Source organism: Tyto alba, unplaced genomic scaffold (assembly GCF_018691265.1).
Source record: "Tyto alba isolate M040663 unplaced genomic scaffold, T.alba_DEE_v4.0 Super-Scaffold_18, whole genome shotgun sequence".
NCBI classification, from domain to species: Eukaryota; Metazoa; Chordata; class Aves; order Strigiformes; family Tytonidae; genus Tyto; species Tyto alba.
This window is the reverse complement of record NW_024881280.1, coordinates 16,829,799-16,854,145: the sequence shown is the minus strand read 5'-3', so window position 1 is coordinate 16,854,145 and position 24,347 is coordinate 16,829,799. Positions and strand designations below refer to the sequence as shown.

The 24,347-nt window shown below is 40.4% G+C and overlaps 1 protein-coding gene across 7 annotated transcripts in view; it reads left to right on the top strand.

The window, feature by feature from the left end:
• The first annotated feature begins 668 nt into the window (after positions 1–668).
• Positions 669–24,347, top strand: part of STXBP6 (syntaxin binding protein 6) — a 121,698-nt gene continuing 98,019 nt past the window's right edge. For 4 of the 7 annotated variants that reach the window (XR_006165159.1, XR_006165160.1, XM_042791061.1 and 1 more), the window contains exon 1: positions 12,011–12,113. The gene's annotated coding sequence lies outside the window, so the exon portion shown is untranslated. Of the gene's footprint in view, positions 1,241–1,730; positions 1,885–8,168; positions 8,246–12,010; positions 12,114–24,347 lie in introns of those variants that run through there. The other 3 variants (XM_042791058.1, XM_042791060.1, XM_042791057.1) reach the window with 3 other exon arrangements.

Here is a 24,347-nt window from a genome sequence, read left to right as displayed (position 1 = left end):
AAAAACAGATAAAAGGTTGAAAGGCTGGAAAGTGTCACTTTTGGTGTTTCTGAATGCATATTCAGCTTTTTTTCTTATTGGTTTCTGGAATCAGGCAATTAAATGACCATCTCAGCTTCAGTGTTACTAGGCTGTATGGTTGCAGAAATTAGAAAATGACATTTTAAAGGACTTGGTATTTAGTTAGTAGATAAAAATGGATCACATCTCTGGATGTTCCCACATTTATCTTTCTAAAAAAGATAGGGATGAACTCTTTGAAGGTCTCAAGGCTCAGATTCATCAGAAAAAAAGTAACCTTGTCTCCAACTTTGCCTTTTAGAACTGTGGCCTCTTTTCCCTATTTTCTTTTCTGGCTCTGCATCTGGCCAGAAGTCTGTGGATGTGGGAGACACTGAATTCTGCTGGCAACCAGACTCACCCAAAATGAGGGATCTATCTTTTGGAAGTTTATTTTGAATATGCAGGGAAAACTGAAGGCCACTGGGGGCTGAACTTCTTTCTGTATAAGATGGGAGGCAGCAAGGCATTTGTGGGAGGCTGTTGCCTACAACAAAAGTAGATTGGCCTGTTTCCACGACACCCATGCAAAATTTATTGAAATTAATATGAGTCACTGAATGGATTTCAGAGCATTTTTAAGAGAGATCTAAAGGCACAGCAGTATGACTGAGTGTAATGGACTGAAAAACTAAGGTGGTAGTGAACAACTGCCACTGTGCAACGACAACAACCACTAGATTAAATGATGGGATCAAAGTACGCACAAGCCGAGCAAAGATCAACTTGCGCTTTCATTAAGTAATGTAAATAGTACCAAGTACAGTTCACGCTGACGGTCATACAGAAATGCAGCGTTATACATTACACACTGTAAAATAAAATACAAAGATTCTCGGCTATCTTGGGCACGTTTATTTTCTTACTAGCCGACTTCTCGTTTCCCCGCATTACGTGCCCGGTGCTGCCGGAGCGACCGCCCAGCCACTCCCGCGGCGCGGCCCAGACGCCGGGCACGGCTCTGCCCCCGCCTCGGCGGCACCGCTCCGTTCCATCCCACCCTCCGAGCGCGGACCAACGCCCCCCTGTTACCATTTTCGTGAAGCCCCTTACGCTTTGCGGGGAGCCCGCGGGGGTCGCTCGGGGCCCCGCTCCCCGCCCGGCCCCCGGCGCCGCTTCGCCTTGGGGGCGTTGGGAGAAGCCAGACCCGCCGCCGGCCCCGGCCGCTTCCCGGGACAAGGTGCGAGCGGGTCCCCGTTTCCCTCAGCGCATCGAGCGCTGCGGAACTCCCGCGAGCGCTGGAAGGGCGCCTCGGGGGCTCATCTGGGAGGTTTCTCCGTCTAAACTTTTTTTTTTTTATCGCAGCGCCGGGCGCCGCCGCCCACCCTCCAGCGGCGCGGGGCTGCGGCCGGGGCGGAACCCAACCCCCCGCGGGGCCTGGCCCCGCTGCCACGGCGCGCTCCCGCCGCCAGCCCGGCTACGCGGCGGCCCCGCGGGCGCGGAAGCAGCGCCCAGCCCACGAGCAGCAGCGCGCGGGGGTTTCTTTGTTCTCTCCCCGCGTCCCGACGCGCCCCTATCGCCGCCTGCCTCCGGGACCCGCTCCCGCCCCGCCGCCGGTTCGCGAGCGGCCCGGGACGGCGGCGGCGGCGGCGGGGGGGCGGCCCGCGGGCGGCGGGGGGGGCGGCCGGCGGGCGGCCGCGATTGGCGCAGCCGGCGCACGTGGGGCCGCCCTCACGCCTCGGCGCTGGCAGCGCGGCGGCCGCCGCCGCGGGGCACAGCGCGGCGCGGAGCGGAGCGGCACTCGTCGCGGCTCGTCGCGCACCGCCCGCGCCTGTCTGCGGTGAGGAGAGGAGCGGAGCGGAGCCGAGCCGAGCCGGCGGGAAGGTAGGTGGGGGCTTGTCGTGGAGCGGGTCAGCGCCCACCGGCTCCCTCGGTGGTGGCGCCGCGCCCGCCCCGTTGGGTGCCCCCGCGGGTGGAGCGCCCTGAGGAAGCGGGGCGGCGAGTTCCCGGTTAACTCCACTGTAGCGTCCCCCGACTCGACCCCGGACCGCCGGCCCGAGGCGGCCGGGGCTGCGCCCTCGAGGGGAGGCGGCCGCTCCCGGGGCGGGGCGGGGGCGACGGCCGCTGCCGGATTCCGCGGAGCTGCGCGGCCGCGGAGCGCCGTCCGCCGGGGGTGAGGCGAGCGGAGCGGCGCGGCTGGCCGCGCAGCGCTCCTTCCCTCCTTCCCTCGTCGTCGGAGGCGGCCGGAGCGGGGCGGCGGGGTGGGTCCCGGCCCCGCAGTCACCCCCCCGGGCGGAGGCTTCGCGCTGGCGGCAGCCGCCGGCGCGGCCCGGCACCGGCACCGGCCGCTCCCACCGCCGTTCCGCCTCGGGAGATCCGCCGGGTGGTGAAGAGCAGCACAAAAGCGGCCAGCAAACGTTAAGCGGATCTGCTGGTCCCCTTCCAGCACGGCGGTTTAGGGGTAACCTTGACAGACCTGTGAAACGGCCACCACTGCCTTCTGTTCCAGCTAGCTTTGCTAAGGCAAAAGTAGAACTCGCATCGTCTTCTTTATCCTCTTCTGTTGCACTGATGCTGATGAAGTCTGAAGTTCAAGGAAATATGTATCATTATTTAGAGAAACGTGCTACTCTTTCTTTAATCTTATTTTGCCCTCTGTCAAACAGAGGAGTTCACGTTTTAAGAATTACATCACTTTTCAATTTCTTCTATCTTTCTCCAAGTATAAGCTGTCTTTTAGGATGTCTTCAGCTTCGTTGTTTTCCTTTTGTGAGTCAGAACTAGTGTTACTGCTTTTCATTGCTTGAACAGGCTCCACAGACCCATGACACTTCTCTTAGGAGTTTTAAGTGTTGTTGCTCATGTGATGGGGATCATCTGGCATCTTTTTGTATTTAATGTTACTGAGGTGGACGGGATCTTATCTGTTTCCATTCTGAAATACGGGAAGGTGGCAATATGGTATCTTGAGTCTCTTTTAATTATGATATCTAATCAGAATTGCAGCATCTAACTGTAGAGGAGGCCTCTGACCTGCCGTCTCTTTTGTAAGAGAGGAATAAGCAGAGGGCAAGGAAGTTGTACCTTGCTGGTGATGAGTTAGCAAGTAGTAGGTTGCTTTTCTACACCTGTAGTTCCTAAGCACTCTAACTCCTGATTTTTTTCTGTAAATGTAGTTAGCTATTTCCATGGAGCCTTAAAAAATCCAAACTTTTTTTTTTTTTTAATTAATGATAGTTTGAGTGTGAATAATAATGATGGTGAGTTGGTATTTTTTTCCCCCACCCTCTGGGAAATATAATTTTACACTTTCTTGCCCCTAGGAAGAATGACCCCCCGTGGGGTTGATGGTAGTCTGCTTGATAAATTACTTGAAAAAGGTCTCTCAGCGAAATGTTTTAGGGCCTTTCTGCCCGGGGGAATGCAGTTATGGTGCATACTCTTAATTTTCTTTAAGAATATACCTCCAAAGTTAGATGGCACCTTTAAGGATGTGCTAAGGTAAATCAGTGAAAATAAAAAATAACATGACGTTTTTAGAGTGGAATGAAAGTACCATTTTGGAAGTTAGCCCAATCACCATTTGTGATAGCTTCCCCAGGTGAAGGAATTTCCAGGTGGAAAAAGGTCTGTGATGAGGGGTGTTTTACTCCTGAGTAAGAGTGTTTTGCTTTGGGGACTGAAGTTGCTGTTAACTTGCATGCATTGATTTCTCATTTCCATTCCATTTATCTTCAAGCTTCTGAGTGTCCCTCTAGACATGGCCTGGATCTGAACATCTAGAGTCAGGGAAGTATAACAATAACACTATAATGTGTGCTATAGAAGGCCCAAAGAGAAATATTTTATGTTTTATCTTTCAGGTGTATATTCAGATCACTTCACTCTTGTGTGCATGTAGGATTTTTAGACAGTGAGGGTAGTATAAAAATAATCTATTTATAAAATCCTCACTATAAAGAGTACTTTTTTCCTCCCTCCTAGTTGAATATTTTTTCATTGCACAACTTCATGCTACTTATCTTGGAAGTTTACTTCTTCAATAAGGTGAATTCATCAATAAATACTACTTGTGTTTCTACTGTTGTTAGTAGATTAAAGTGTATGTTTTAGAGAATTGTAAAGCACATTTGAAAAAAATGCAGTTTTAAAAACTATATGGGATAAGGTGCATTCTGTTATGAATAAAATTCAGTCAAATGCTGACTCTGGAAAATAGTAGCTGTTGGTCTTTGGGGGGGGGGGAGGTATGTGGTCTTAAATAATAGCGCGTTTGTTCTTTCTTTTTCTTTTCTTCGTTTGTAACTTTCCACTGTACAGCTGATACGTTAACATTGCCAAGGTTGTACAAAAGTGTTTTAATCACAGTTTTGGAAGCCTGTGTTTGGATAACATGATGGTAAGACAAATTGATTCCTTCTGTTTTTAACCAAACAGGAATGCTGTAGCTGATGTGTGTACAGAGACAAATCAAGTCCTTCAAGAGAACACTTAATTTGCTAAGTCCTTGATTGGCAGTCTCTGGGGGTGCTAGGGATTTGGAAAATGGATAAACTAAAAAGCCTTGGTATTAATTTGTATTGTAGCCAGATATGCCAGTGAATTCATTAATACCCTTTTGCATATGACTGCAGCAGGCAGTGCTGTGTTAACTGCATAGAAGCGTGTTTAAATTTAGGCTTTTGGTTTTATTTCTTGTTGTTCTCAGTCAGGACACACAAACTAAGGTAAATCTGGTATCTTATCAGTGCTAATAAACATCACCTGATTGTTTCTGGGTGCTTCTTGTGTAGCATTCCTTGATTATACAAATCTTCAATAGGGAACAACTAAACCAGTTGCTCTTTTGTATCACAGGCAAATTTCTTAAACTTAGAGAAAAGGAGAACAAAATAGTAACAACAATTCAAAACAAGACATATGTTAACAAGATAAGTTATTATTGGTTTTCCTGCCCAAATGGTGTCATTGAACATTTAGACTGTGATGTGAAGAGAGGAACTCTGGTTTTACAGAGGTGGGGGGAAGGATGTTGCCTCTTACTGCCTTTTTTTTTTCCCTACCCTCCTTGGAATAAGGTGTTATCGTGGAAAGGAATGATGGTTTTTCCAGAAGCAAATGCATTTCTGAGCCTGTATCTATAGCAGAAATAAACTCATGAAATATACTCACTGGGTAATTGAGGGGAGAAAAGAGAGCAGACCATTTTACAAAGTTATTGTATTCAAAGTCTTTCAAAACTGCCATTATCCTACTTCTATCACAAAAAAATCTTTTTCTGGTAGTCTGTTTTGTTTCTCCACTATACATTTGCTGGGGGCCCTGTTGATGTTTGGCATGTGTTGTTCATTGTGAACATTAAGGTGTGTTTTTTTCCATTTCAAGCTTAGGCAGACATCATCTGCACCTGAGGTGTTTGACACAGATGATGCTGTGGGGTGGCTTCTTTGTCATAAAAGATGCTAATTCCTTTGCAAATGGGATTGCATGACTACAGGTTAGCTCAATAACATCATGTGTTCCTACTTTCCCTTTTGTAATTTTTCTTTGGCAGGTAGCGGTGGGAAAGGATTACCAGCTGTGCTGGAGTGCTGCAGGTCTAGGGGCAGTTTAGACCATACTGTTCCTGGAAGGGCAGGCTCTGTTCTTCACAAGATGGCATTTATATTGGATTTCTGATACTTGGAAGACCTAAGTTTATATATTTGTGTGTTTAATGTTGTGAGCTTCTGACTTTTATGTGTAGACTACAGTTAGTGATAATACAACAACAACAGCGTCAAGGGAAAAAGATCTAGACATTTCTGATCTGTAACATTTTGATTTCATTAATAAAGCAGGAACGTTATGAACGTTTAAGATCGCTCAGCGGTGAAGAATTCTTGCCAGTGGTTATGAACACGAGTTATTAAAAGTTATACTGTCATGAGCTGATACAAAGTCCAGCACTAAATCTACACTTTTTTCCTTCTTGCCCTCTAAACTTGCTTCTAGTCTTGCTGTAGACATGAGAGCAGTGCCAGCTGCAAGAGTCTTTCCCTTCCTGCCTTGACAATCTCATCTGGTAAACTTCAGATACTTTCCATTCATTATCTTTTCTTAGAGATTGCATGTGATTTTTACCTGTGAAGCTTCCAAGTAGCATAGAACTCACGTGGTGTAATAACATCCAGATCTGTTAATAATAGGGGAAATCCCCAATTATATATATTTGTATGAAACACTTTGAATGGAGAGACTTTGCAAACAGATTTCTGGGTAGGTTCGGTTTGTCTTGTCTCTGCATAAAACAGTTCAGTTAAACTTGTATCAGTAATAAATAACAAACTTATTTTGAATTAGATTTTCAGTATGAGAATTTAGCCTACTCCAGTTAAAATGAACCAAAATAAACCTGGTTAAATCACACAAAAAAATGTGCTGCTCTGGAAACAATTTCTTTTGCCTGAAGTATCACCATAAAGTAGAATCGGAAATGTAACTTAAAAATTTGGTGCTTGCTGACAATTCATCTATGAAAAAGATCTTTGCTGGCCAACAAGTTTGTTATTTATACATTTTGGTTCTGAGTCTCCTTTTTACAGGCAATTCTGCGCTATGCATGCAGACTGTTTTAGAAAACACTCTTGTGTCTCGCAAATACTTGCTCACAGAACCAAAACCATAATTCCTTAAGTTTTGCTTATGATTTTTTTCAGGGTTGTTGAAGTGCAAAATTGGAAAGTCTTTTGATTCTATTTCTACCTTCCCACTTGCTAGTGTGTTTTGGAGGAGGGGAAGAACAAACACTTGGCCATATGCAATCCACACTTGGAAACTCCCTCTTGGTAATGAATAGAAGTTCTAGGATGTTCACAAGCTTCCTCTTGAATTGTTTGCCTTTGTGGGCCATTATCTGAGCATATCAACTTTCTCTCTTCATTTAAAGAGACAATGCTCAGATCATTATCATTAGTCATATATAGAAAGAAATAATATGATCAATTATTGACAGATTAGTGTTACTCTGTTAGAGTGAGTTCCTGTTACTTAATTTATTTTCTTGAGCCTGTATGGCAGGTTCCTGACACCATAATAAAAAGTGTCCAAATGTTCTGATATGCTGAGAGCTCAGTGACTAGTCTGTTAGCATCTTCATGACTTTAATATAAACATTTCAGTTAGTTTTGTGGAGTGGGAACTTGTTCACTGTAGGTTAACAATCAACTCTACCTTCTAACAGTCTTAGTCTGTTAGGCAGCATGCACTGGAGAAGGGACGGGTGCTCGGAGGAGATGCACTCCACTTGTGCCTCGCAACGCAAAGGGACTTCTTACTGGCTTTCTGGTGGCTGTCAGTTCCTTTCTGACAGACAGCTACTACAGATGGGCTCTATACCTGTGGCTTTTGCAACCTTTCTTCACTGAACGCATGTTATGAGATTCAGAGAGACAAAAAAGTTTCTGGTGTCTTTCCACTGGGAAAGACTGACAAAAGAACTTTTATTCAGGTGCCCTTAGTCTCTTAAGGACAAATTTAAAGGTAGTCATTGAATTTCAGATTTCACAACTTAGTGTTGTCATTTTAAAATCTCTATCTACAACAAAATGATTGCCTGAACAAAGCAATCTGACTTTAAAATGCAAAAAAAATCCCAGAGATCAGAGTCACAGAACAGCTGAAGTTGGGTGGGACCTCCGGAGGTGCCTTTTTTCAGTTCTATTACACCTTTCTCTTTAGGACAAAAGCTATGTTAAGATTAGTTATTTTGTTTGTTTTGGGAGATGTAGGAAGGAAATTGCTGCTTGTAAATTTAGGTGTTTACTAGTTAAGAGGGAATATCAAACATAGGAGGTTTGGTTTTCTTCTTTTCCAGTTGTTTTGTAAGGAGATGGCTGACTGAGGTCAGAGGCACATTCACAGATGGAATGGATTGCTTGGTTACTAGACCTGAAATCTTAACTTACGTTTTTGAGCGATCTTAAATTGTGCCCAAACTATTTATTTTTGTCTTGATCGGTACAGAAGTTCAGTTTCAGTATAAACATGCTTTCAGTATGTTGCCTGGGGAAGGATTATACTTGACTGGTTTTAGTAAAACTGCAGTTTAAGAGAATTGAAATAATGTGTTAATTGTTCATTTAAATTTTGAAAACATCAGTTTTACTGTAGCCTGTGTGCATTTGCAGCTGTTCAGGAGTAACTGTCAGAGGAGCAAAGACCAACTCAACAGGATATGAAGTGCTGGATACTTCCCATATCGCTGGTAATGTAATATGATCTGTATTTGAAAAATGCAACCATGACTGAATATTTACATTTTTTTAATAACTTTTCTTGATGGCAAAATTGTTTGGCTATGTTATGGTAGCAGACTGAAGTTGCTTTAAGGTAGGGTATTCAGATCACTTTCAATTTACCGGAGCCTGAAATACGCACACAGGAACTCACTATTGAAGTGCGTTTTTCAAAGATTCTCTCTTAATTTAACTCCAGTGGAAATTGAAGAAAAGACTGTAGCTGACTTCACTGGCACTTGGAGGGCAGCTAGGCATGCTTTGTACCATGGAGTTGCTTTACTCTTCTGTCTCCTATGTATTTAGGTAGGCTTCAGACATGCCTTTAATATGTAACTGTGGGACTAGGTGACATATGTTTCTCAGATGCTAAGACTATAGTTACAGTATATAATCTGTTCTTGAAATATCCAAATCCAAGACTAAGGATTTTTCTTATGGTGATCAGTTATATCTTACAAAGCTGTTAATTAACCTGCAGTTAGACACAAATTGCATTTGTGGTTCAGTCTGCACTTAAAGCCCGAGTCTTTTATGTCAGGCATTGCACTGACACTTGTGAGTTGACTCTGCCTGCTTCAGGCACCTGATCATCCCCTGACCTGAGGTGCCCACATTTCCTGTCTAGTCAGTGGAAGGAGTTTGAAGCCCTGAAGGCATGAATTGGAGCATTGTAGTGTTTCACAAAATATTAATGGCATTACTTCAGCAAGCAGTATTAAAAAGCATGAACAGAAATAGCTTCTGTGTGAGCTGGGAATAAGGCAATGCAATTTTGTGACTGTACCACACTGGGTGATGCTAGCTGTCTGTTGGGTTACGTCCCATTTACACATCATAGCACACCACTGTCCCTGCATGCCCCAACTTACCAAGGTAATACTGAATTGTGGATGGTTCTTGTCCCCGGCCCAGGGGATCACTTGCATGGGGGTGTCTGTGAAGGTAAGAGAATTCATTAACCTGTGAAGTTTCTCAGGATGAAGTTAGGCCTAGTAATTTATTTTTAATGCCTTGATGGGATCTCAAATATGACATTTAACATCTTAAAATAAGAGTAAAACCTGTGTGTCCGATAGGGCTTTGAGTTAAAATACCATTATTTGACAGAAGATTTATATGCCAGCCCTTAAAGGAATAACAAACCCAAATTCCTTGATTAAGGGATCCTGTAGATGTGAGCTATGTGTAGGGCACCTTCAGATCCTCAGAAGAATTATATAAAAGAAAACTAGTTACAGGTTCTGTTCAGTTGCTAGACAATGTTTCAATTTAGGGGACAAGAAGTATGCATATAAAATATTTTAGACTCTCGTAGCTGTTTTTTTTTTTTTCCTTTAAAAATCATGCCTCTTAATCTCCTAAAAAGAAAGCTGCAAAGATAAATTCTGTCAGCTAAGAAACATCTTGATTCTTATGTACGTGTACATATATATTTTATGTATAATATGTATACACACATACATATTGGACTTAGGCCATGTAAAATAAAATTTATTTTTTTTTGGTGGTGGTTATTCTTGTGGAAGAGACAATAATGTTTGGAGTGGGAGAATAAGTACTGATGATGAGATTTGTCCTTAGAGTGCAGTAACAGTGCTTCTGCATTGCTGTTATGGGGGTAATAACATGTTTGCAACTCTGCTTCCTCTTCCCTGCCACCAGTTTATCACGGAGCTGACTTGGTTTTCTGCATGTTTGGGTAGATAAAATTGGGAGTACCCCAGTGGTATCAGACACTTGTTTATTTTGTGTTTGTCCCCTAGGGGAAGCCTGTGAAGTAGTGCATAGTCAGGATCTGAAATGGCTTGTGATTAGGTGCTTGTTTCAAACAGTAATAGCTGATGTCTTCAAATTATTTATCTGAAACCTTGGAATAACTTTAGATATTGGCTCGTTTTTGTGTGTGAGAGCAGTCTTATTATTCATTCAAAAGCTAACTGTGTGTGGTTTGGGATTTGTTCTTCATATTCCATTTAGTTACTGGGGAAAGTCCAGGAATGGGTTGTCTTTTCCAGTAACTCAGGTAGCACTTTGAGTGCCAAGTGAGGCTTCCTCACGGCCCCCTTGGGAGGAGTGATGGGGCTGAGGAGCGTGGCTGTGCAACCGTGTGGCACAGACTGAGGTTCAGCAGCACCTGAGGTCCCACAAGTGCCGAGCGCTCCACACAGCCGTGAGCTGGGTGTGGTGAATCCTCATTTGCTGCCAAGTATGTGACCTTAAGTGAGTTGTTTGAAGTCATGTTATACTTCAGTGGCAAAACTGTGATAATAATGCATCTTTCTATTTCAATTCTTATAGACTGCCAGTGTATCAGACTTTATTTTTTTATTTTTAAGCAATTCAGTAAAAGACTTTACATCAACTCAGTGTGCATTTGAAGTTCCCTGGTATTTGCATTTATGGATTTATGCCATGGAGAGTCTTGCCCAGTTGATAACACAAACCTCGTCCCCTTTCTAGTTTATAACAAACCAGTTAGAGTAAAACGGGCAATGATGTATATGGACTGTTACATTTTTCTGCTGCCTCTTCATGTATCTGTTGTGTCTTGCTCTGTAGGCTGACATAATTTGTGCATGTACCCTGTCTGTGCACCAGAAGGAAATGAACGTTCACAGGTGGAGCAATAAAAGTCACCCATATGAAGGTGTCTTGTCAGTGTTTCTCAGGAACCTGGTTTGGTAGCCAGTTACACAAGTGCGTTTGCTCACTTCCTGCTGCTGACAAAGCAGTAAATCCAGATTTAGTTTTCTGTGTGTTCCTTCCACTATGTGGATTTATTTCATGTTCTTACAACATAGGCTTGTCTGAACTCCAAGACATGCCCAGCTTTGTGTGAGTGCTCATATTAATTTTTGCTTTATCATTTCAACATTACCCCCAGCACCCCCTTCCAAAAGGGTGGTATGAGATAAAGGTGACAATTTATGTCTATTATAGCTTTGAAAGGGAACCTTGTTCTTCTATAAGAGAGCTAAATACATAATTTTGCTGCCAGTAGGAGAAAAATCCTTTTTATTTCATTCTGTACCTGGAGGGGGGAGGTGGTGCTTGTAGGGATCCCCAAAAAAATGGAACACAAACTATAATATAATGTATTGTAATAAGGTATTCTGAATAAACACTTCTGAAAATGGAAAAGCGATATTATAAGACTTTCGGAAAGTGCAGCAATCCCCCCCTATAAACATGTCTGAGATGGAGGAAGTGAGACTTCAGTACCACTGAAAGAGAGGTGCCTGAGTGGCCTTCTTAACAGGGAGCTGTTGGAGGCGTTTATCTGATTAATGAACCAGTAGTACTGGTTCAGCTGTCCTCTTCAGACAAGGATTATTCCCATGACCTGGTCTCAGCTGTGTGTTACTCTGTCTAAGCTTGCTCTTTATATTTTCTTCCTTTGTAATTTTGTCTGTTATTTCAGCATTTCTCATCTTGTTGTCCTTTGTATGTGTCTTTAATCATCAGGCTGCTGTCTTTCAAACCTCATTTAACAGTCCCCTGGGACTTCTTAAGGGACTTAGGTGTGTATTTCCCTGTCATGCCTCACCTTAAATGTTAACTGGTGCATCTTTGGATAAAAAATTCTGAATAGAGATTGATTTTCTCCATTGACAGGCTGGTTCTCTCCTTTCTTAATTTTCCTGTTTCCTTATCTAAATAATCAGACTTCTCTAGTTTATCTTGTAAGGGGAGAATAAAATGTGACATTTCCTTTCTAGCTTTCATTTCCCTTTAATTTCCATTTTTCTTCCCTTTCTCAAAGTTTCTTCTATTGTTCTTGTGAGAGTTGCATACTGTAAATGAAACGGAGTTACTGATGGTAAGGGATAAAAGGTAAGTGTTCTGTAAATGCCATTGTGGTACATTCTGGGTCTTTCCAGATATGTTATTACATTCTGTGACAGGAGGATGTGAAATATTTCATACCCTTTGAGTAAATAATAGCTGTTAGGAATCAACACTTTTAAATTAGCAAAGCTGGATAAATAGTTCCAGAACATTCTAAAATGAAAAGCTGGAAAAAGAGTGGATAGAGTAAGGGGTTGAATGGAGGGAGGGCTGTGGAATTATATTAGATAGGTAACTCAATGGTTGCTTCTTATGCGATAGTGGAGCAACAGAAGCCAATGCCATGCCAGCACTGAATGGTCACTAAAAAAGTAAGAGATTAAAAATAGTTGAGATGGTAGATTGCTGTTTGCATCAGAGTAGGGTACTGTGCAGAGTATTTTTTATGTAGTAAGGCATAAAATTGGAACCACGTACATTCATAGGTAAGAGAAGTAGATCTTGTAGTTATCTTTTAATCTTTCATTGAAAGAAGCAATTGATTTCATTGTAGGATTATTGTATAACAAGATACAGGACATTGAAAGGCTGCTTCCTTTTCTTGTTGGCGTTTTTCCTTGTTCTAAAAAGTCTGAGCACTTTAAATACTTGTAATATCTGTACCATACTTCTGCATTTTCTATTGAAATTATTTTAAATTATTTGTTAAGGGTTAACTTTAGTATATATAATTTGTAAATTAATTAGACATTTATCTGTATCTGAGACCTTTGCTTTTTAAGAGATTCATATCCATAATGTGCTTTTTTTTGTTTGATATTAGTTTGAAAAGTGGGACATAAATCAAATATGAATTATCTTAACTTCAGACATCTGTAAAAATCTGCTCTTACATACAGTGTGAAGCTGAATAAAACCAATGATCTGTTTGCAGAGCTTCATTGTATTACCAGTACACAGAAGACCTTAGAATAGAAGTGATCTGAGCAGTATTATGTTTTGGATTGATAATATAAAACCTGGCAGGTTATTTATTGATTGTTCTGCTGTGTTGATAGAATAAATACTTTTTTTTGGGGGGGCTTTGGACTTGAATGGATAGCTGAGAGGCAAAAAGAATTTCCTCAAAGATTTTTGGAAAGTTTATTACCAGTAGATCCTTGCCTGATTCCAGATGGAAATCTTTCCATTCTCTTTTGGGGTTTCTATGAAATTGTTCTTTCCTACAGTAAGCAAATAGTCTCTCTCAAGTATATAAATGATGCTAGAATTGTCAAGCTGAATGAGCAACTAAAAATAATGAGTTGCAAAGAATTCAAAGTATGCATCTGGCTATTAGGACTATACCCACACTTTTCTGATATCATCCTTATTTGAAAAACATCTCTCGCTTTCTTCACTTGCTGTGCAGATGGCCATACAAAAGATTGCTCTTTGAAGAAAAAATGAAACATCACCAAGCATAGTAGCTAAAAGCACAGAATGAACTTAACTCAGTCCCTCTCAATCTCAAAATCTCCCTCTCATGTGGATTTAGAAGCAGCTTTCATAATGATGTATCCTTTGACAAATTGGTATCCTTGTCAAAATGAAATGAAAGCCTTTTAAGAAGTTGAGAACAATATTTGTGTCATGCAGTGTGCCTACACTCGTGGTTCTTGCATTATAGATTCTGATTTTTCCAGAGTTGCCTGTCTGTTCATGCTGTACTTCCTGTATGGCGTGTTCTTGGAGAGACAGAAGGTTCCCAAATAATAATAGATCCTGTAGTCCTTAAAACATATATATTTTGCAAATTAAATGATTGTTTCTTTCATCAGGCAAATGGAGCACTGTGTGGGGTTTCTGGTTTTATTTGAATAAAAAAAAAAAAATCCTAAACTTTTTGTCTCCCTAGAGCATTTTGAGAGATTAACTTTGAAAATTTAGTTGACTCCTGTTTTTCTTATTTGAAACCTTTCTAACATATAAACAGGAATAATAAAGAGTTCTAAGTACTGCAACCCTGATAGTATCCCACTTTTTAAAAAGCATTTGGTGCTATTGGAATTTTGATGAAAACATCTGAACTTGTAATAAGGTAGGTTCAGCTACGATGAATGACCAGAAGAAAGCATACATAGATATGTACATGTACCTACTGTGTTATCAGACCCTTTTAAGGATAATGTTTAGTGGTTATCTTTTTTGAAACTTCTTTGCCTGTCAGTATGTGTTGTGATTTATTGGTGGCCTCACTGTACCTGATGCTAGATATAGTCTGTTAGTTTGTATTTTGGCTCAGCATCACTCCTCAAATACATACTGTACATCTGCAATGCACATAAATATATATATAAATGTAAAAAGACGTATTTGAATGTTTTTCCTGTCTGCCAAGGCTTGATTTCAGACCTTTGAGTTTCTGGGGTTTTTTTGCTGTGTCTCAGGAATCAGTTGTAAAACTGCAGTGAGGAATGTGGGTCCTGCTTTGACCTGAGGTGTTGATGAAGACGGAAGAATGCTGTAAGACAGGTAGTCTGCTTTAAAGACTAAACCTTGCAAATTTCAGAAAGTTAGTGCTGTGATGGTAACATAACTGATCTGTACCAGAGTAGGGATGAAAATACTACTTGCAAAGCAAATGTCTGCAAGACTGAATGTGTCTGCCTTATCTTTTTGGGGTATGGATAATTTCTTGTTTGGTTGAATTTCTTTGCTTTTGTCTTTTGTTTCTAGTGTTTAATGTATTGTATTAGTGATAACATCTATGATAAAATACATGTCTGAATACTTGCATAATGGGAGAGCTACTGAAAGAGCTGTTGAATATAAAGAATTATCTTTGAGCCTTTAACTACCTGTCCTGAAGATCTCTGTCAGGGAGTTCTCCAGTTGAACATAATGAGCACAGAACATCATTAACTAAAGATACGTATGTATAGAACAGGATCCTGGCTCTCTGTTGAATGCATGACATTTATGGGTTTTCCTTCTCTTGGAGGAAAAAATTTCTCCTTTAATGTAAGTCTGTCCTGTCCCTGCTGCTCACTTGTCTTCATGTGAAAATTAATAGAACTTTAATTCCTTCTCTTCTTTCCTCCTCAATTTTCCTTCTCCTTTTTCTGGTGTTATGTACTTGGATTGCCATTCTTTTACCTCCTGTTCCTTCCCTTCACGAAATTTCACTTGGGTATAAGTGGTTAAAAAGATTGTAGTTTCAGCAGGATACCTGCTCAGATTACAGTATGATTAGTGTGAAAGTTTAATATTAAAAGGAGAAGACTTTAAAGAAAGAAAAAATGTTAAGGTACCAGCAAAAATATACAAACCCTTGATGTTTAACAAGGTTTAGTGTGCCATGCACATTGCAGTGAAGAGTACTGATCACAAAAGAATATTAATAACAGTAGTCTGAATAAGATTTTATCAATTCTAGGACAAGTTTCTAGTTGATGGAAGTTTGTTTAAAAGTACTTTCCTTTTGATTTAAGTGTATTTTGTCACAGCTTTCTACCCTTCCCACTGTATGTGGAAGTGTATTTTGTCACAGGGCTCAAAAACACTGAGTTAAGCCATTTTTCTCTCAGAAATGAACAGAGGAGAGAATTGGATTTTTTTTGGTAAAGACAGCTCTAGAGCTGCGTAGGAAGAAATAATAGATATGAATTGTTCTTATTGCAATTGTGAAAAGGCATCAGAGCAGTAAATAATTCTATTGTGTAGCAGCAAAGACAACTAAAGCACAGTAAACGTTTGGGTTTGATCTTGAATTTGATTTACATAGTTTATTTAACAAGGCTACCTGCTTTTAGAGTAAAAGAGCAGGGACTTGCGGCAATTATAAGGTGAGTAGCAATTTGAGTTTCCATGTATGCCTTCCTCAGGTGTTTGTACACTGGGTTTATTTGGTGTCAGATACCTTGAAGCAGTTAACATACTTGCAAAAGCTAGAGGGAATTCTGCATACGTTTGAATGCTCAGCAAACATTTGTCCTTTATTTTAGGCAAACTCACAGGTGTCAGGGTAAACTTACAAGGCACCAAATGTGCTGGTACACTGAAAATGTGTCTTCTCAGTGTGAACACAGCTGTACAAGCTGGTTTCTTGATACTGGAAAATAAGATCCTGAGAAGGGCGAGTCCTCCTAACAGAAGGCAGAGAAAACCTGGTGGTGTTTGAAAGCCCTACTTCTTTCTCTGTCTCTGAATCAGCTAACATCTTCTCTGCAGTACAAGGGAGGAGAGAATCAGGCAACCTTCCTGTGAGAGCTTCAGTGTCCATGCTGACTGGGTTTGAGAGCACTGCATGAAAAAATCCTGTAATCTGCTGGCAGAGTAGTGGTATAGCCAGGGAGCAGGGTTGAAGTCTACTCTTAATCTGTCTGGGGTGTTGACAGATATGAGCATGAAAAACAAATTATGTGGGTTTGAAGGGAAGATTAAATTAATCTGTTTTCATTCATCACTGCAGACAGAAGTAGTAACCAGATTAGCCTGTTAATTTCAAGTAAATAGTGCAGTGGTGATTTAAAAGCTCCAGCAGAGGTAGAACCACATAAATTTGCTTATGAAACTCAGGTAACTTGGAGAGGTTGTGGGTCTTTGTTTCACATGGGGCCTTTGCTCTCCCTTTTACCTACACACCCTCCATTCATATTTTGAAGTTCTATCCGGGCTGTACAACCAATTTCAGTCATGTTACTACAGTGTTGTAGGTTTCTCCATACCCCCTCTCCTTATATAAAGGTAAGGAAAGCAAGGTAATTACCATTCCCATTGAAAATATGCTGTTAAGTAATAGCAATGAGGGCATTTTATTAAAACTGTAGAACTGTCCTAGATTGCTCTTTCATCAAAGCACTGTTCTTCAAACAAAAAGGATTTATGGATCTTGTTTTATGAAGTATTCAGAAATGCAGTCTACTAATATATTTGAATTGGAAGAAATGCGCTCAAAAGATCTGGTTAGTTTAAGAATTTTTTTTTGGAACTAAAGTTATGTAAGAAGTAGCAGTTGGTCACTTCTCTGTTACCTCTTCTCCTACAGGGAGCACACCTAAAAAGCCAATAAATACAGACTTGTGTGGATCAGAGTGGGTAATGTTCCAAGGTTACAGTGTTCAGATCTAACACTTTGATCCTAATTCCTTCTCTTCTATACCACCTGCATAAGTGCAGTGCCACACCACTGTGTGTGTCATCCCTCTCCCCCCCCCCCAAAAAAAGTTAAATACTGAAGATCTTAAATTGGAGAATTTGATAAGTGATTTATTCTCCTATATCAGATAAGATCATTTCTCATTTTCAGATTGAGCAATTTTAATTTCTCAAGACATTCCTCAAAAGTATATCCAAGTGGGAAGCACAGGACAGGAGTTAAAGCTCAACTGAGTTGGAGTAGAGGTGTTAAACAGAATGCAGTAGTGGTGAAAAAAACAGTATTTTCCTTTGTGTCTGGACTATCGTAGTAATGTTAAAAGATAACAGATTTTGGTGCTGAATTATCATGGAGATTAACTTTTTTCTTAAACTGCATAATAAAAGAAATATTGCAATAAATTCTAAGGGACAGACAGCTCCTGGCAGACACTAGAATTATTACTATATTGATAAAGTTAGTTGCATTTTTTTTTGTTGATTTTGTTGATTTTTTTTTTTTTTTTTTTTGTTTTTGTTTTTTCCCTTCTGAGATGGTGGTTCCTGTCATAGAAGAAGATTTCTGAGATCTTCTGTTAATGTGTGCAACAATGACACTGCCAGGAAATGGTTGCCTAAATTGCAATCTCTTAAGGCAACTGAATGCTTCATTGCAAGCAGTTTTTTTAAATCTACAAGTCAGTAGACATCAATCCTATTTAGTGATTCAAGCTCATGATGGTTTAAATTTTAAAACACCATTGATGCCATACCGAAGCTTGCATAAAGCCAGTGCTGGTTGCCTCATGCAGATCATTTGTGAGCTACCCAAAATCTAGAATTCACTGGTAGTGCAGATACTTTACATCGTCTTCTGGAAACAGACAGGATCCTCGTTTCTGCATTATTTTCCATAGCCTAGTTTCAGAGTAACTGAAGAAGGTCCATGTGTCTACCATTTTCCAGCAGTGGCCACAGCAGTGATCCTAGGTATTTCCAGTTTGGCGAAACATGTTTATGAAGGTAATCAAAGAAAGGCCATTTTGAAATAGAGCAGGAGGAGAAAGGGAATCTTCCCCTATGGATACTGCCACCATGCCCAAGTGAGAACATCTTGGAACTCTGGCCTTTGCATATGTTTTCCTTTTTTCTCCTCTTTTTTTCTTTTTTTTTTTTTTTCTTGTTGGTTTAATAGCATGGGTATACTGGAGACAAACCATATAACCCCCTCTGTCATTGTATGGAAATGCTGTCTCAGAAGAAAAATGAGACGGGGAAAACTTACGTGGGACAGCAGAAGGATACTAATTATGAATGTGAACTTCCAGATCTAGTGGTTTATTTCAGTATGTTTTCAGTTTGCATCTGTTTATTTATTAGGAACAGAATTAATACTATTTGCTTTAACCTTTCAATTTTTTTTTAATCTTTTCTTGCAGGGTGGGGCTGTTTTGGAGCACTCTGTATTATTAAACCACTTGTTAGGCTAAAATGTTACTGTTGGTCAGTAAAGTGCATAGTATCATTGGCTTAAAGGAAGAGGTGTGCTTTCTGCTCATAGATGACCTTTTTGTTTTATGTGATTGTGCTGGAAGGTGGTAACTGGCACCTTGCTTTTTCATACAATTTAAGGATGCTTTTTAATGTATTTCCTTTGCTGTTCTTCAAGGTAATTAATTCACATATTCAATAATTCACAAGAAACTGAAAGGAAGTTACATGGAATATCACATGGCTGTTTCTCTTTTGACAGTACTCAGTAAGCATGATTCATCACCCCAGAAATTCTTTTTGGTGTAGGGCTAATTTTGGAAAAGGAAAACTGGCTGTTTCTGTCTGGAACTTGCTACAGGGCAGGAACTTTGTAACTGAAGGAATGAATGCAGTTTGTGTTTAAAGAAATTAATAACCATAAGGAAAAATTTGATAGGAGTTGGAATCTCAGGTTATTCATTTCATTTCAACTGTGATGACAACTTCAATATAAATGATAGTTTTCAAATTCACTTATGGATTTTGTCCAACTGTTTGCAGATTACATTAATCACCTTGCACTGCTTTTAATGGATTTGTAGGATCTCTTTAGCAGCTGGAAAGGAGTCTGTTTTACAACACTTGTCAGCATCACCATTTATAGTTCGTACAGCATACCATCTATTGCTTGCTGCTAAAGTGCTGAGCTGTTCTAGCATGGGTGCATGTGACCTGTGAGTGTTGCGTACCTTTATCCTGTGCATAAACACTGCAGTTACCTCATGCTTATGTGTCACAAGCATGGGCGTGAACCCGGTGTGTAATACAGTATGCTCGTGTAATAGAGGAATGCTTGGCAGATCAATAAAATTAAGTGTGGTGCAAACAGGACACATGTATCTGTCAAATATGAATTGTATGTTCTGAAACTAGTACAAATAAATGGTTGTCTTTTAGAGGGACAGCTGTCTAGCATTTTGATTTGTCAAATGCTAGATGACAAGATTATCATATACTGAATAGGAAGCTCTTACTTTTTTTTCTGTTTTAAATTTGGGTTTAGAAGATTGAGATCTGTTTCTTCTAATGCTGTTCAAATGAATTTTTTACATCAGTGCATGGACAATAGTTTCTGTTTTTTAAAAGATTGCTAATTTTATTACTACTTTTTAAGATACGCACTTTGGCAATGTTTCTGAGTTTCAACTACTATGCAGAAGCAGCTGAGGCTTGAGTGGTATCAACATTAGTAGGACGTAGGATTAAAGGATATTAAAACAAGCTAAGGAATAGCTTGTTCTCTTTGTTATTTTTTATATCACCTATGCATAGAGTGGTGGGTTTCCCTTGGTTTAGACAGATTTAGGAATGACATTTCCTGGTTTCATCTCCTGGGGGAAAAAGTACCTCTAGAAGGAGTTTACCTTGGGGTGGCATTAAAAACTGCTTGGAGAAATACCAGTTGTACACATGTGCTGGAGCTGTACCCAGGAGGAACTGGATCTTTTGACATGCTTTCCAGATCTATTTTCCGAGTTTCAATATTTCATTTCTTTCAGAATGAAAACTTACCCACTCTAGTCCTGTCCCCAGAAATAAGTTTATCCTTTGATTTTGGTGTTCTCCTGTTATTGGTAATTCTTGAGTGGTAGTTTTCCTGGCATTGGTACTAGTTTATTTATGCTTTATTGCTATTTTTTCTGTTTCAATTTTTGAAACATTGCCTCCTTATGCAATAAGGAAGGCTGAGAAGAATCAGTTTGTTTTATCAATAAGTGGGTATAACAATGCTTGTTTACAATGGGCAGTTATGCTCTTCACTTCATACATCTACTGAATGAAAATGGAGAAAACCTGTGGGAAATAAAGAAACCTTTGAAATTCACCAAGGATGAATTCACCAAGCTTTTTCCAGAACTGTTTGGGGAAAAGTTGCAGTCTCTTATGCGTAGTCAGCATTTTGAGAGGTAGACTTAATTAAACTATTAAAGTCAGTAGGCAGTGTCTTATTTGTAGTTACAGATACTAGTGATCTGTGAAACCGTTTTAACTCTTCCTGAACAACTGCACAAATTGTTCAAAAATAGGATTTAAAATTTTAATTTCACTGTTTCTCTTACACAATAACAGTGCTAGCTATTTGAACTTCTTTTTTTCTTTCTGTTCAGACATGCTTATAGGTTCAAGGATTTAGTTCTTTTTTTAATTTCTTCAAGTTTATGGACTAAAGTCTCCCTGAAAATTCAGAAGACTGCCCGTTGCTGACTCATATGGAAAGGGAACCGTATTGAACCATGGAGCAAGACCATTTTGTGCATAATTTTCTTTTCTGACCTGCTCCATTTATTTTCTCACTAGAATGGGATTATGCCCCCATGATGTTGAAGAATACTGATAAGGAACAGTTTCAATCTGAGCAGTTACTTCTATTATACATGAACTATTGTGTTTGAATAAGAATGTATTTTTGTTGACACTGGTGTGATGTATTGGGATCTCTAATTGTTAAAATTATTATCTTGTCATCTTGATTTAGAGTGGAAAAATTGGCAAGGCTTGACAGGTCCTTTGCCTCCTATCTAATTTTGATTTCTTGCCAATGTCACTGAACCAATTTTTTAATGTCCTCTTATTAGACTAGAATTGCTCGTATCATTTTTCTTTCCCACTAAATCTCAGCTCAGAGTTTGTCAGAAGGACCAAGTATGTTGCAATGCTGATGAGTGTTTCGAAGAATGTCATTAGTCACTTTGGCTCTGTGCTTTGAGGCTTGCCTACAAGGAGGAATGATGACTAAGGGAGGTGGTATAGCCTTTCTAGATCAAAGTCAAATCAGGCTGCTGCTGTCGTTCTGCAGAAGTTTTGCAGACCTCCCTCTATCCATCTGTGGTTCTGGAGTCCTTGCTGCCCCTGCTAGCCACAAATAAGCACAAAGTTTTTGATTCAGTGGTATAGCTTTCAGATATGTCCTGTCTTCCTTTCCACTGCTGAGCTGCTCTGCTGGGCAGTCACTTGCATAATTACTTTCTGTTTGAAAAAGAAAAATAGCTCAGGCTGGCTAATGCTGCTGAATTGGAGATGTTACAGTGTGCAAGCAATGGTTAGGTGTTCTTCCTTGTGCTTTTCTGCTGTCATGGTTTGGCTGTCCTCTATTAGTAGCTTCCATGGTAGTTTCTCTTGTGATCTCTAGTCCCTTATTTAAAACCTTCTGAAAGCAAGTATAAATCAGTTTTGCTTGCTCGATTCCTTTGTTTTTTTTTTTTTCCTTTTCCCTGTCACAGATACTTTGAAAAACTGTGTGATAGCAAAAGGCTCCAGTCAGTACAGGCTTTGGATCCTGCTTGCTGCTCAGTTGACTCAAGCTGTTGTTGCTGTTCCTTGTGCACAGTCACTGACGGTTTTGAGTGGCTCTTTTGTTTCCTTTGTTGGTTAAAGCTGCCCGGGCGCCTTGCGGGCTGGTGGCTCCCTGTGGCCAGGGCACCAGGAGCAGCAGGGGCTCCCCTTGGGCTTTCGGCCCGGCCGGGACCAGCCCCAGCCCGGGGCATTGGGCACCTCTCTGGGGATGAGGACAAGCCGGGGCCAGGCCAGGACATCAGCCCACTTGTAGGTGGGGGCAGGATCGGGCCCTTTGAGGGGAGCTGTGGTCAGAGAGGGCTGTAGGGACGGGCCAAGGCCGGGCTGGGATGTGGGCCTGGCTCGGCAGGGCCCACGGCAGCACAGGGCCGGGCTGGGGGAAGTTGGAGACCCGTGCTCTGCTGCAGCATCGCTGGGACAGGGGCTGACATGGCTGGGCAGGGTGGGAAGAGTCCTGAGCAGACTAGGCAGGGCCAGTGAGTCCTGTCAGGGTCTTGACAAAACCTATACAAAGTTTTAGCTGTAAAACTAAAATATCTAATAGAACAGTTTAAAATACCTGTTTAAATATGAGGTTTTTTACATGATATGAGTAAAACATAGCAGAAGTACTGGTAGTTACCAGATGTGCAGAAGGCTGGACTAAGGATATTTTCTGGCACAGAAAGATCATGGATATATTTGCAGTCTTTTTTTACACCATAAAGCATGGCTTTTAAAAATCTGACTAGCTATTTTTTTGACATGCTTATTGTAAATTCCTTTTCTTTAACCATAGGAGTTGCTGTAGAATTTTAATATTTCTGCTCATGTACTCCTACTGATACTTTCAACATACAATTTTCTTTTTCGGTCAGATTGAATATTATGGAAATAACAGCTTGTCATCACTTGTTTACAGATATCTCTTTGCAGAATTGTAGTCTACATTTAAACTTTGAAAAAACAGGATTGCTTCCAATATTCCCTTCTCCATCTATGTCTTGTCTTTCTCCTTTATGCTAAATAAGAATTAGTATGTGAAGAAGTTTGTTCATCCAGTTGTTCTGCCAAAGATCATATGGTTTACAGCAACAACAGAAAGTCTAAGTTTTTCCATGCTAATTTTACTTTGTGGTATAGTAAGATGTGTTTTTTGCTGTTGACTGTACATAAATAAATGAAGTTAGTAGTGCCATATATTTATCTTATTACAAGTGCTATGTAAAGCAAATGGTTTTGTGAGAGTATTTTCTCTGATATACCACAGCCACCTGCTCCACTTGGGAGAAATTTGCTTGCTGATTTACATTATTTGAGGTAGAAGGTAGACAAGACTGCTTTTCATAGCTCTGAAACCTGATTAATCTCAAGTTTACTGGGAAGAATGCAATGGGAATGTGACAAAATCCATTCTCTAAACCTGACAGTTCTCTGGCTATTAGATAGTGACCAGCTGATGGATGTGTTGGTGTATTGAACTTGGTATAACTGACCTCTAGCTGTTGCATTCTGTACTTTTGTATCTGTGTCAGATAGCTGACAATGCCCTTGATGCAACTGTTAAATTCAGGTCGGTGTTGATTGCTTTGCTGCAAAAATAGAAAATCAAGGATGGTAGGGAGGTGGTGATTATAGTGGGTTTTTTGGGGTTGTATTTTTCACATCAAAATAAGCATAATTTACTAAGGAACTAGTTATATGTGTCATACAGTGTTATTAAACTCTTACATCACCAGCTCAATTTACATCTGTTTCTGAGTTACTAGTCTTAGTTTGGGCTACATCTGTAGCTCAAATGAGTAAAGGCATACATTTGTTGGTTAATTGCTGTAGGGTTTTTCCAGATTAATGTTTGAGCTGCATGGATGCATGTCTCTTCTTGCATTTGGTATGACCTGTGAGAAAGATATTTCTTCTGGAGTATTGAACAGTATGTAGGGTATTGATTAAAAACCAGAGATCCCCTTAAATGCAAGTGAAATGTAATATGTTTGAGCATAAATTAAATAATTTGAAGTGAGGTGTTTCTGACTGTGTTTGGAGCTGGTTTCCAGTTCCACGGATTTCATTAAGGTATGGGTACTTAGCTTATATTATGGTTTTGAAGTGCCAGGTTTTCTTCACTGGGATGCAAATTAGATACACCTTAGAGTAGTGCTACAAAAGAAACTGGATAGGAAGGAGGAAATACTGTGTTAGAAAACAATGAGCCATGTGCAAAGGAGGATATGGTGATGACAGAGGGTGGGGGAGGAAAACACAGATGTGCATCATAAGTAAATTTCTCTCTGAACTGCTTGATACTGGGATTCTGTGCAATTTAGGGGTAGAAAAATATAAATTATTTATGGA